Raw genomic sequence first — 14,252 nt, 5'->3', positions numbered from 1 at the left:
AAAAAGTGTAAAAGAACGGACCGCAAAATTACAGTTCAGTCTCCCTAACATAGGTTTACTGCAGAATTCTAGAAAGTATTCTGGTTTCGAATGTAATAAATTTCCTGAAGACCGTAAAGTTTATATTCACGAATAAGCCGAGTTCTAGAAAGCATCGCTCGTGCGAAACCCAGCTTGTCCCTTTCTCACATGATATACTGCAAACTACGGATGAAGGGCAACAGGCAGGTGTCCATATTTATAGACTTCAGAAAAGCATTTGAAACAGTAGGCCACTGGAAACTGTTAACGAAGGTACGAGCATGTGGAATAGATTCCAAAATATGTGAGTTGCTCGAAGGCTTCTTGTGTAATAGAAGCCAGTACGTTGTCCTCGACGGTGTGTGTTCATCAGAGACAAGGATATCATCAAGAGTGCTACAGGGAATGATAGGGCTGCTGTTAGTTTCTGCATCCACATATGAACTGGCGGGCAGGGTGAGCAGCAGTCTGCGGCCGTTAGCTGATGATGCTGTGGTGTACAAGAAGTTGTCGAAGATGGGTGACTGTAGGATGATACAAGATCACCTAGACAAAATTTATAGTTGGTCTGATGAATGACAGCTGATCTAAACGTAGAAAAATGTAAGTTTATGTGGATGAGTAGCAAAAGCAAACCTGTAATGTTTGGATACAGCATTAGTAGTGATCTGCTTGACGTAGCTGAGTGGTTTAAACATCTGGGTGTAAAATTGCAAAACAATACGAAATAGAATGAGCATGTGAGGACTAGCATAAAGGACGCTCCTGTGATCCATTCTGGAATACTATTCGAGTGTTTGGGATCCGCACCAGGACGGATTAACGGAAGACATCGAAGCTAGATTTATTACCGGTAGTTTACAGCACACAAGTGTCACGGAGATGCTCCGGGAACTGAAATGGGAGTCTCTGGAGGGAAAGCGATGTTCTTTTTGAGAAAATTTAGAGATTCGGCATTTGAAACTGACAGCAGAATAATTTTACTGGCTTCAACATTTCGCGGAAGGACCACGTAGATAAGATACGAGAAGTCAGGGTTCTTGCGGAGGCATATAGATAGTCGATTTTCCCTCGATTTATCTGCGAGTGGAACAGGAAAGAAAACGACTAGTATGGTACAGGGTATTCTCCGCCACGTACTGTACGTATGAAGATGTAGACGTAGTAACTGCTGTATTCTTTTTCCAGGGAACCATCCTGGCATTTTCTTCCAGAGATTTAAGAAAACGACAGAAAATCTAACTTTAACTGGTCTGTGTGCCAGAATCGCCATCCTGCCGAAACGCGTACACTGCCACACCACTGTGGTACCCTGGTAGGCTAAAGCACTAGAGAAATGGTCAAAGACTTATAACTGTTTTTTATTCCGGCCATCTTGCACCCTCCATACAGTTGATAAAAGACGTTTTTTATTTATGTATAAAGACAATGCTGCTTGATTTTTATTTTGTGTTTAAAATTTATCGGAGCGATATCAACAACATTCTTATATCATCAGTGGTGATGTTGTTCAGTTCTGAGACTGGTTTGATGCAGCTCTCCATGCTACTCTATCCTGTGCAAGCTTCTTCATCTTCCAGTACCTACTGCAACCTACAACCTTCTAAATCTGCTTAGTGTATTCGTCTCTTGGTCTCCCTCTACGATTTTTACTCTCCACGCTGCCCTCCAATACTAAATTTGTGATCCCTTGATGCCTCAGAACATGTCCTACCAACCGGTCCCTCCTTCTAGTCAAGTTGTGCCACAAACTCCTCTTCTTCCCAATTCTATTCAGTACCTCCTCATTAGTTATGTGATCTACCCATCTAATCTTCAGCATTCTTCTGTAGCACCACATTTCGAAAGCTTCTATTCTCTTCTTGTCTAAACTAGTTATCGTCCATGTTTCACTTCCATACATGGCTACACTCCATAGATATACTTTCAGAAACGACTTCCTGACACTTAAATCTATACTCGATGTTAATAAATTTCTCTTCTTCAGAAACGCTTTCCTTGCTATTGCCAGTCTACATTTTATATCCTCTCTACTTCGACCATCAGTTATTTTGCTCCCCAAATAGCAAAACTCCTTTACTACTTTGTGTCTCATTTCCAAATCTAATTCCCTCAGCATCACCCGACTTAATTCGACTACATTCCATTATCCTCGTTTTGCTTTTGTTGATGTTCATCTTATACCCTCCTTTCAAGACACTGTCCATTCCGTTCAACTGCTCTTCCAAGTCCTTTGCAGTCTCTGACAGAATTACAATGTCATTGGCGAACCTCAAAGTTTTTATTTCTTCTTCATGGATTTTAATACCTACTCCGAATTTTTCTTTTGTTTCCTTTACAGCTTGCTCAATATACAGATTGAGTAACATCAGGGAGAGGCTACAGCCCTGTCTCACTCCCTTCCCAACCACTGCTTCCCTTTCATGCCCCTCAACTCTTATAACTGCCATCTGCTTTCTGTAAAAATTGTAAATAGCCTTTCGCTCCCTGTATTTTACCCCTACCACCTTCAGAATTTGAAAGAGAGTATTCCAGTCAGCATTGTCCAAAGCTATCTCTAAGTCTACAAATGCTAGAAACGGAGGTTTGCCTCTCCTTAATCTTTCTTGTAAGATAAGTCGTAGGGTCAGTATTGCCTCACGTGTTCCAACATTTCCACGGAATCCAAACTGATCTTCCCCGAGGTCGGCTTCTACCAGTTTTTCCATTCATCTGTAAAGAATTCGTGTTAGTATTTTGCAACTGTGACTTATTAAACTGACAGTTCTGTAATTTTCACATCTGTCAACACCTGCTTTCTTTGGGATTGGAATTATTACATTCTTCTTGAAGTGTGAGGGAATTTCGCCTGGTGATGTATAATATATATAAAAATAATACTTAGTATATGCTACAGACTGTATGCTATGGGCGTTGAAATTTATAATTTTGTGTTAACCTGTTTATTACGTACTTATAAGAGGGTGTGCTGAAAAGTAATGTCTCCTGATTTTTTATGCGATAACTCTTATAGCCTTTTAAATAAAACAAACGTTATCAATACACCTTGATTCTTCGTGTCTACATATTTATTTCTCAACAAAGCCACCTGGGCGACGAACACATTTCTTCCCATGAGAGATCAGTTTGTTGACACCGTTACTGCAGAATGCTTGGCTTTATTGACGAAGCCACAACTTCACCTCTGCTTGTATCGCTTCATCACTATCAAAGTGAAGTCCTCTGAAGGCATCAAAGTGTTTTAGATGTCGCAGCGCTGCTGTATGGTCTGGCATTGTCATTCTGAAGGAGAAAGTAGTTAGTTAATTAGTTACCTGTTCCATACATCATTTGAACTATTCTTTTACCTAAATGATGTGAAATTAGTCACTTTACAGGATACGTGTAAATGATCAGTGTTAACAATAATCATTAGTTTTAGTCCAACACACACAACTACTCTTACTCTGTTTTCTTTCGTTTTGTTAAGAGTAGAAATTCGTCAATGGAGTCCAGCGACATGACTTTAAATTAGACTTAAAACTCACTGGGTATGCATATGTGATTAGTGTTAACATTAATAAACGCATCATTATTTCAGTCCTACTCACGCAACTACATTGAAAAACAAGGGATTGTTTTCTGGCTACCAGTTTTTAAGTGGAAATTTGTGAACAGAGCAGAAGGAATTCTGCATGCGAAATGGTTTTTACACATATCAAAAAAAGTTTTGCATCATTTCGGTACCGAGAGTTCCGGAGCCTGTACCGAAAATTGGAACAGAGATCAACATAAACATCATTCCATACAGCGAAATTTTCAGAGTGGTGCTGTACACACCGGTACCTCTGATACCCAGTAGCACGTCCTCTTGCATTGATAGATGCCTGTATTTGTCGTGGCATACTATCCACAAGTTCATCAAGGCACTGTGGGTCTAGATTGTCCCACCCCTCAACGGCGATTCGCCGTAGATCCCTGAGTGGTTGGTGGGTCGCGTCGTCCATAAACAGCCATGTATCCCAGGCATGTTCGATAAGGTTAATGTCTGGTGTACAGGTGCTGACAGATTGAGTACGGGAGTCCTTTATTTTCAATAAATGAAAAGGGAATTTTTTTTAAAATGCGTGAGCTATGGATGGCAATGGATCTTCACAAAGCCGTGCACGGGCCCTGGGTTGGCGACACATCAGATTTTTCCAGTATGTGCCGCTATCCCACGTCTTGTTCACGTGCTCGACGAACAAACAACCTTTCTGATGACGGGGTGACGCCTAGGGAAGCGTCGCTTGCCTAGGCAGAGCTCCTACAGCAGCCAGTCAGAAAGGTCCAGGAGATCACGTGTGAGCGCCCACCGCGCCGAGCTGCGCGGACGAGGCGTGTGGATAGCCCTCATTTACTGACAGGCCCTCGACGAGATCAGACGCATTGGCCGGTTGCCTCCGTGTACTTTTTGAGCCCCGGCCCAATCTGTTTGCGCCTTAGGGCCATAATGTACCCTGGCTAGGTCAATCAGTAAATGTTTTCTCAATAAACGGGAGTCAGTTTGCCGACCGGAGTTGAAAAATTAACACTTGTTCTTTTTTAGACCCCACTTCCACCTCAGCCACATCCTGACATGCACACTGGAGAACATGCTAGCCACTCTAGTCGAGAGATGTCGTTATCCTGAAGGAACTCATTCACAGGATGTGCACAAAGGGGGCGCGAACTGTCGTCCATTAAAGACGAATGCCTCGGCAATATGCTGCCGATATGGTTGCACTATCGCTCGGAGGATGGCATTCACGTATCGTACTCCTGTTACGGCGCCTTCCATGACCACCAGCGGCGTACGTCGGCCCCACATAGTGGCACCCCAAAACAGCAGCGGACCTCCACCTTGCTGCCCTCGCTGGACAGTGTGTCTAAAGGTGCGTCCACACTACTAGTGTGGCTCGTGCACTTGTGAGACTTGCGAGCCTTACGAGTAATGTGGACGGAGGTAGGCTTCGAGGGCTCGCCGTGGAACAGGCTTACGAGCCGCCCGAGCTTATGGCTTGTCTGGCTCCGGATGTTGTCGGTACATCAAATAGATGCGCGTCGAGCTGCGCGAGTGGTGTGGACGGCAACAAAGCACTTACCAGTTGGCTCGCTGCACTCGTACACTTTGGTCTTGGTATTATTCTTGTTCGGTGTTGTGGACATCGGTTTCTCTTTTGAAATGGAGTGGACCGACGATTTTGTCATTAAATTCATAATTACTTATGAACAATACCCTGTGCTGTGGGATGCAACAAATTCCCAATATAAAATAAAATTAAAAAAAAAGTGAAGCGTGGGATTCCATCGCGACAGACCTCGGCGTGGATGTGGCCTAATTAAAAAAAAAAAAAGACCAGCTTATTAGCCACTTACAGAAAGTCCGCCAGAAGAAGACTGAGCTTGGGAAGTCTGGCGCTGGGTTTGAGGAAGTGAACGCTCCAAACTGGTTCACTTTCAAAGCATTTGAATTTCTGCACTGCAAATATCAGCCGCAGAAGACAATCAATACAGATGTAAGTAAAATGTATTTATTTTTGGAAATGTATAAACAAACTATTAACAAATGGGGTTCAGACCCTTTTTAGTTCTGTCTCCACTGATTTGTCTAAAACCAGAGACGAGTTTGACGCCTATGGAGAGTACATAGCGAACGTTCTACGGTCCATGGACAACAGAACACGTGCTTATGTTAAAAAGAATTTTCCGACATAATTTTCAGAGCAGAAAGCGGCTGTTTCGAACATTCAGGACCGAGTTCAACCAACAGCGACTACAGTTGCTCGTCGCATTTACCGGTTCCTTCAACTCAACAAGTTCATGCCCATGAGCAGATGCAAAGCAACTTCCATCAGGCATCTACTTCTACTTCTGACAACACCGAACAAGGCTCTCCACATTTTCTGGATCTGCTTCATTTATAATTAAAAATAATAATATTTGCGTTTAACTGTTTCTCATTCTTTAAATCTAAATGTTTTTATTTCTTTTGCTTATTACCTGGTGAATAAAAGTGCATTAATAACAGATGTTCAGATGTGTGTGAAAGCTTATGGGACTTAACTGCTAAGGTCCCTAAGCTTACACACTACATAACCTAAATTATCCTAAGGACACACACACCCATGCCCGAGGGAGGACTCGAACCTCCGCCGGGATCAGCCGCATAGTCCATGACTGCAGCGCCTCAGACCACTCGGCTAATCCCGCGCGGCTGCATTAATAACAAAATTTGTATAATTTATTAACTTACCTTTACCAACTCCTTCAAGTTGCCAGTAAGAGCTGCACATACTTCAGGAACAATGTTTGATATCACTTGCTTGGAGACTTTAAATAAAAAACTGAGGCTGGTGTAGGAATCGCCGGTTGCTAGGTATTTGAGCGTAAGTGCCAACCGCTCAGCAACTGGTATAGCTTTCTGAAATTTGCTGTCAGCCTTTGATATTTTCGGTCCTACCAACTTTATCAGATATTCAAAATGTGATGCGGACATACGACAAAATGTCTTGAAATGTATGTTTTCAACATCCAAGCCATCCATCAAATCACTCCCACTATATCTTCTTCTGCTTCTGAAAACTGTGGTCATCCACCACCCGCGTTTTCTTGGGACTTCGTAGCGTTTTCTTCTATCCTCTTCCTCAGCTAAAAGGCGCATCACAAGGAAGCTGGCACTTGCTATAACCACTTCGTCCATTTTTAAATTAGGAAACTGGCACTTGTCACACCTGCTAAAGTGCGCGCCATTTATGTTGGCGGCCGAGTTTAGGTTCGTTCTGCGCATCTGACGTCACAAAACACAGTCAGCCAATGAACAGAGAACGACGTTGCCAGATCTCGATTGCAGTGCAGAGCATGGACGAGTGTCTTCAGTTTTAGAAACGTTCAGTCATAAATAAAGTAATAGAACAAAAGCAATGTCTTGATAGCAGACTTTCTTTTATACTGCTTTTTCGCAATAAAGAACAGCGGTAATTGTTTATTTCCTATTGTACTTCGACGAAGCGTGAGTAATTCATAATTATACCAACAGTGTTTGTCAGTATTTTGCGTGACGTGTTAGAGTCCTCATGGCATCCTCTGGGTGGATGAACCGCAATAGCGTATCAGTTAAGGTGTTTGGCTTCTATGTAGAAGGTTATGAGTTCAAACCTTGTGCGGTGCTTAATATTTTCATTATTTAAAAACAATGTCGAAGTGCCTTACTTCACGAATTATATTCGTTTGAATGCAATTTTTGGAAATTTCTAGTGCTTTGTCTCTTCACTAACCCTTTTGCTGCTGCAGACACGTGCTCCCCGCATTCTGCGCTGTGGGCGATTTTGTCATCATTGCACTGCTCGCCTGTGCAGACGCATGGTGTTCCCACTGCTTTGACACGCTTATCATTCGATTTCACAAAAACTATTTGGCCCAAAAATTTGATTTTTACACGTCTTTTTGACTGATACTTTCCCCCCATAAATGACTTAATTTTGTTTCGATGTTCAACGCAGTTATTATGCAGCATTAAATGTAGTAAACCATTGCACGAAATTTTGAAGAGTTTCCAGAGGTAGAAGTCCATAGCGTATACTTTACGTATGGTCGATTTTAGTTGCCACAATGTTGAGAATGAAATGTGGACAAGATACTTAAATTTCATATAAAATTTACTGTATAACAATATCTCATTTAATTTAAGTACCACATAGGTGTCGTATGTAATATTGAGAAATATTCCGTCTTTCGTGACTGTAATAAAAGTTTGATTTACACCGTACGCGTTTGGCTTTATTTTAAAGCACTTCAATCAATGAAAGGTATGGCACATACACAATGGTACTCATGTTCTCTTTCTTGTTTTTGGTCCACAGTCGCAGTTTTACCAATGGTACTGAAATATATTCCTCTTCTGCAACTGTAATAAGCGACTTATTTAGACCAGACGCGTTTTTCTCTTTTGAAGCATCTTCAGTGGACAGTATTTTGTCTCCTCCATTGCCAAGTCATCTTTCGTAGTTTTGTGCTGCGGTAACACAATATTCAACGTTTGTGTTGGCTGATCAGTGTTTTAGCAAATAAATGATGTTTGTGTGTGCCACACACAAAAATTATATTTGACATAGCTCAGAGCACTTCACTGATAGACGGTATATTCAAGTCCTAATGTTTATGTAAGTCCACAGTTTTGTTTAATGTATTTTGTCTACTTCCTTTTGATTGATTGAAGTGCTTTAAAATAAAGCCAAACGTGCTCAGTGTAAATAAAACTTTTGTTACAGTCGCGAAAGACGGAATATTTCTCAATATTACATACGACACCTATGTGGTACTTAAATGAGATATTGTTATACAGTAAATTTTATATGAAATTTAGGTATCTTGTCCACATTTCATTCTCAACATTGTGGCAACTAAAATCGACCATACGGAAAGTATACTCTATGGACTTTTACCTCTGCAAACTCTTCAAAATTTCGTGCAATGGTTTACTATATTTAATGCTGCATAATAACTGCGTTGAACATCGAAACAAAATTTAGTCATTTATGGGGGGAAGGTATCAGTCGAGAAGATGTGTAAAAATCTAACTTTTGGGGCAAATAATTTTTGTGGAATCGAATGATAAGAGTGTGAAAGCAGTCGGAACACGATGTGTCTGCACAGGCGAGCAGTGCAGTGACAAAATCGCGCACAGCGCGGAATGCAGGGAGCACGTCTTTGTACCTGCGAAAGGGTTAATGCGGCCGTGGTGGCTTTACTTCATGAACTGCGCGCTCCCCCCTAAACGTAAGCTTGCGAAATATGCTATACTATGGCGCTGCTTCTATTGGCGCGTGCGTCGTGTGCAACTGGCAACGCAGCAATCTCCCGCGTCTGGGCGGGCATGCGCGAGCCGTCAAGATAAAAGAATTGAACTATAGTACGGTGTGGATCCTCACGAGCTAAAGCCTGGCAAGCAACTGGAGTAGTGTGGATGAAGATATAAGCAGCACGAGCGCAAGTCAGAGAAGTATGACAAGTATGACGAGTATGGTGAGTACAAGTCCGGCGAGCACGAGTACTGTGAAGGCACCTTAGAGTTCTGCCTGACCGGGTTGCCTTCAACCACATCCCCGACGATTGTTTGGTTGAAACCAAAGAGAGTGAAGTGAAAATCATGCAAATCCTGAGAGATCCATTCGGCATGTTGGGCCCGACTGTACCGTGCTGCATGGTGTCGTGGTTGGCAAAGTTGGATCTCGCCATGGGCGTCTGGAGTAAAGTTGCGCATCGTGCAGCCTATTTCGAACAGTTTGAGTCGTGAAACGACGTCCTGTGACTGCACGAAAAGCATTATTACATGGTGGCGTTGCTGTCAGGGTTCCTCCCAGCCATAATCCGTAGGTAGCGGTCATCCACTGCAGTAGTAGCACTTGGGCGGCCTAAGCGAGGCATGTCACCGACAGTTCCTGTCTCTCTGTATCTCCCCCATGTCCGAACAACATCGCTTTGATTCACTCCGACACACCTAGACACTTCCTTGTTTACAGCCCCTCCTGGCACAAAGTAACAATGCGGACGCGATCGAACCGCGGCATTGACTGTCTAGGCATAGTTGAACTGCAGACAACATGAGCCGTGTACCTCCTTCCTGGTGGAATGACGAACAGATCTGCCTTCGGGCGCCGTCCGTCTAATAGGCACTGCTCATGCATGGTTGTTTAAATCTTTGGGTGGATTTAGTGACTTCTCTGAACAGTCAAAGGGGCCGTGTCTGTGACACAATATCCACAGTCGTCCGCAGCTCGTGGTCGTGCGGTAGCGTTCTCGCTTCTCACGCCCGGGTTCCCGGGTTCGATTTCCCGACGGGGTCAGGGATTTTTTCTGCCTCGTGATGATGGGGTGTTGTGTGCTGTCCTTAGGTTAGTTAGGTTTAAGTAGTTCTAACAAGGGAACCTCCCCATCGCACCCCCCTCGGATTTAGTTATAAGCTGGTACAGTGGATAGGCCTTGAAAAACGGAACACAGATCAATCGAGAAAACTGGAAGAAGTTGTGTCTTACTATGAAAAAAATAAGCAAAATATACAAAGTGAGTAGTCCATGTAGAAGATATGCAACATTAAGAACATTGTGGGCTCAATTGCGCCGTGGTCTCGTGGTTACCGTGAGCAGCTGCGGATCGAAAGGTCCTCGGTTCAAGTCTTCCCATAAGTGAAAATTTTACCTTCTTTATTTTCGCAAAGTTATGATCTGTCCGTTCGTTCATTGACGTCTCTGTTCACTGTAATAAGTTTAGTCTCCGTATTTTGCGACCGCACCGCAAAACCGTGCGATTAGTAGACGAAAGGACGTGCGTCTCCAATGGGAACCGAAAACATTTGACCGCAAGGTCATAGGTCAACCAGTTCCTCCACAGGAAAACACCTCTGGTATATTTTATACGACACTGGTGACGGCATGTGCGTCACATGATAGGAATATGTTGTCGACCCACCTAACTTGTACACTTGGCGAATGGGTGAAAAGATTCTTCTATCTTGCCCGATTTAGGTTTTCTTGTGGATGTCATAATCACTCCCAAAAAAGTGATGAAAATATAAGAGTTTGTCACATTAACTGCAACAAATAAATGCAACAGTTTCACAGTCGCACAGTTTTCCCTGTGCTCTGTCAAAACATATGTTTTTAACGTTTTCAAATTCTTCCGCGTGTAGACCGTCAAATCCTGCATATGTCCAAGCAAATCTGAACATGAACTGGAATTTTGGAGACCGAAGTTGATTATGTGTGAGTACCTGAACTTTGATAATTGTCTCAAAATAAAAAATTAAATTTCTCACTCGAGTGAAGATTTGAACCAGGACCCTTCCGTTCAGCAGCTGCTCACGCTAACCACGGGACCACGGCGCCACTAAGCCAAAAATGTACATGATGTTGCTTATCTTTCGCATGGACTACTCAGTTTGTATATTTTGCTTATTTTTTTCGTAGTTCCACACAACTTCTTCCTGTTTTCTCGATTGATCTGTGTTCAGTTTCTCAAGGCCTATCCAATGTGCCAGCTTATAACTAAATCTGAGGGGGGTGCGATGGGGAGGTTCCCTTGTAAGTTCTAGGGGACTGATGACCATAGATGTTAAGTCCCATAGTGCTCAGAGCCATTTGAACCATTTTTTTTATCCACAGTCAACGTCTATCTTCAGGAGTTCTGGGAATCGGAGTGATGGAAAACTTTTTTTGATGCGTGTAGTTAGATTTAAATCTTGCCACCTGTCAGACTCTTATTATTGGGCCAATGGTAAAAAATTTTTTGTTCCTGCGTACTGAACTGCTTTCTGAGCCACTAAAAGCTTTAACAATGATTAATAATTTTTTCTTCTAGTGCTATAGGTATGGACATCACTGTTCTCCCCAAACTCTGATGGAATCTCGTTAGCGAATAGTGCACTGTGACCGCGCATTTAAAATGCCCAGCTTCTTCTAGAGATACCTATATGACGTCTGTGGGCAGGCATCACATTTATTCTTTCTTCTCGCTTTTGTACAATCAGTACTTGTATGCGGGCGAAATCTTCAATTCGAAACTCGATTACAGCACGCTGTTCCTCACTCACCGACGTTGTTACATTAGACATCGCCATGTTACATGCTATAATTCGGAGTTCTCTAGCGGTAGGACGCTACAAATATGTAGACATGAAGAATGGATGTATAATACTAATAATGTTTGTTTTCTTTAAAAAAATCGGAGATATTACTTTCAGTATGCAATCGCGTTTTACGTCGAGGCCTTCACAGAAGTTTTTGGTGATGTTCTGTTAATTTTGTATGGTTTCTAAGACTCCCTCAAATTAACATAAATGAGATTAATCGGGGTTTATAATGTATATGACTTATTATGTTGTTGTCAAAGATGTCAAAAATAGTTCAAATGGCTCTGAGGACTATGGGACTTAACATCTGTGGTCATCAGTCCCGTAGAACTTAGAACTACTTAAACCTAACTAACCTAAGGACATCACACACATCCATGCCCGAGGCAGGATTCGAACCTGCGACCGTAGCGGTCACGGGGTTCCAGACTGAAGCGCCTAGAACCGCACGGCCACACCGGCCGGCCGTCAAAGATGTTAACCAATACTACAGCCAAGACAGGTCTTGCAATGGGAATTTGTCTTGCTGGCAATCTAGTAAATATACAGGGTGAGCACAAAGTCTTGCCCTGATTATAAAATTTTATAACAGAATAACCGTTTGACATAATAAGTTACATTTGATGCCGTTGCATAGGTTAGTGTTACTAACTGTTGTGACCAATAGATGGCGCTAGTGCTCCACAACGCCGACACGGTCTATTAGGTTCAAATGGTTCAAATGGCTCTGAGCAGTATGGGACTCAACTGCTGAGGTCATTAGTCCCCTAGAACTTAGAACTACTTAAACCTAACTAACCTAAGGACATCACAAACATCCATGCCCGAGGCAGGATTCGAACCTGCGACCGTAGCGGTCTTGCGGTTCCAGGCTGCAGCGCCTTTAACCGCACGGCCGCTCCGGCCGGCGGTCTATTAGGTCACGTTAGTTGCTGGCGAAATGGCGTCGAAGCAGGAGAAAGCGCAATGTGTGCTTTGGTTTCACGAAACAAAATCGCCCATCAGTATTCAGCGTAAATTTCAGGCTTCTTATGGATGCAGCCCTCCTAACGTTAAATCAGCAAAGAGATGGTATTCAAAGTTTTACGAAACAGGCAGCGTTGAAACTTCCTGGCAGATTAAAACTGTGTGCCCGACCGAGATTCGAACTCGGGACCTTTGCCTTTCGCGGGCAAGTGCTCTACCATCTGAGCTACCGAAGCACGACTCACGCCCGGTCCTCACAGCTTTACTTCTGCCAGTATCTCGCCTCCTACCTTCCAAACTTTACAGAAGCTTCTTTGCCCGCGAAAGGCAAAGGTCCCGAGTTCGAGTCTCGGTCGGGCACACAGTTTTAATCTGCCAGGAAGTTTCATATCAGCGCACACTCCGCTGCAGAGTGGAAATCTCATTCTGGAGGCAGCGTTGAAGGTCGTTCTCGAAGTGGCTGGCCTCGTGTGAGTGATGCAGCTGTTGATCGTTTCAACGGAGTCTGTCTAAATCAACTCGTCAAGCATCACGTAAACTTCAAATACCGCAAGCAAGTATGGTGAAGATTCTTCAGGAAAGGCTTAGGTTGCACGCTTACAAAGTGCAAATCATGCAGGCCTTGCAACCGAATGATTTTCTGACATGTGCTGAGATTCTCAACAGGGTTGATGGCGCTAACGATTACTTAAATCGAATATGCGTTACCGATGAAGCCACCTTTCATCTCTGTAGAATGGTTAATAGGCATAATGTCCGTATATGGGGTTCAGAGTCTCCACATGCTACCGTACAGCGAGATAGCGAAAAAGTTAATGTCTGTTGCGGCCTCACGCATAACAAGGTTTTTCTTCGCGGAAAAATCCATTACCGCAAACATTTACTTACACGATTTGCAACAGTTCATTGCCCCACAGTTAGAAGAATATCAACCATGGATAATTTTCCAATTTTCCAGCAAGATGGAGCAACCTCCCCCCCCCCCCCTCCCCCTCTCGATCACTGGGCTTTTACAGTGCGTGATTTCCTGGATGAAACATTTCCCGATCCCGATCGGTGAATTGGAAGGAACGGTCCAACACCCTGGCCACCCCGCTATCGACACATTACGCCCCTTAACTTTTTTTTATGGGGATTTATCAATATATTGTAAGTAGGCTGTTTATGTTTTCTTATTGGCAACGTTACGTAGCGCTCAATATGAAAATCACTGGCTGTGCTGTGTGCAGTCTGTGGCTAGTTTGCATTGTTGTCTGCCATTGTAGTGTTGGGCAGCGGCAGCTGGCTGTGAACAGCGCGTAGCGTTGCGCAGTTGGAGGTGAGCCGCCAGCAGTGGTGAATGTGGGGAGAGAGATGGCGGAGTTTTGTAATTTGTCATGAACTGATATATATTATGACTTGTGATGATATTAAGGTAAATACATTGTTTCTTCTCTATTAATATCTTTCATTTGCTAACTATCCCTATCAGTAGTTAGTGCCTTCAGTAGTTTGAATCTTTTATTTAGCTGGCAGTAGTGGCGCTCGCTGTATTGCAGTAGCTTGAGCAGCGAAGATTTTTGTGAGGTAAGTGATTTGTGAAAGGTATAGTTTAATGTTAGTCAGGGCCAATCTTTTGTAGGGAATTTTGAAAGTCAGATTG

At 43.2% G+C, this 14,252-nt stretch overlaps 1 pseudogene; it reads left to right on the top strand.

The window, feature by feature from the left end:
- The first annotated feature begins 5,203 nt into the window (after positions 1–5,203).
- On the top strand, positions 5,204–5,945 carry LOC124712273 (annotated as a pseudogene).
- Positions 5,946–14,252: the final 8,307 nt, after the last annotated feature.

The sequence above is a fragment of the Schistocerca piceifrons genome, chromosome 8 (assembly GCF_021461385.2).
Source record: "Schistocerca piceifrons isolate TAMUIC-IGC-003096 chromosome 8, iqSchPice1.1, whole genome shotgun sequence".
Classification (NCBI taxonomy): Eukaryota; Metazoa; Arthropoda; class Insecta; order Orthoptera; family Acrididae; genus Schistocerca; species Schistocerca piceifrons.
The sequence above is the reverse complement of the archived record's forward strand: the minus strand, read 5'-3'. Positions and strand labels throughout refer to the sequence as shown.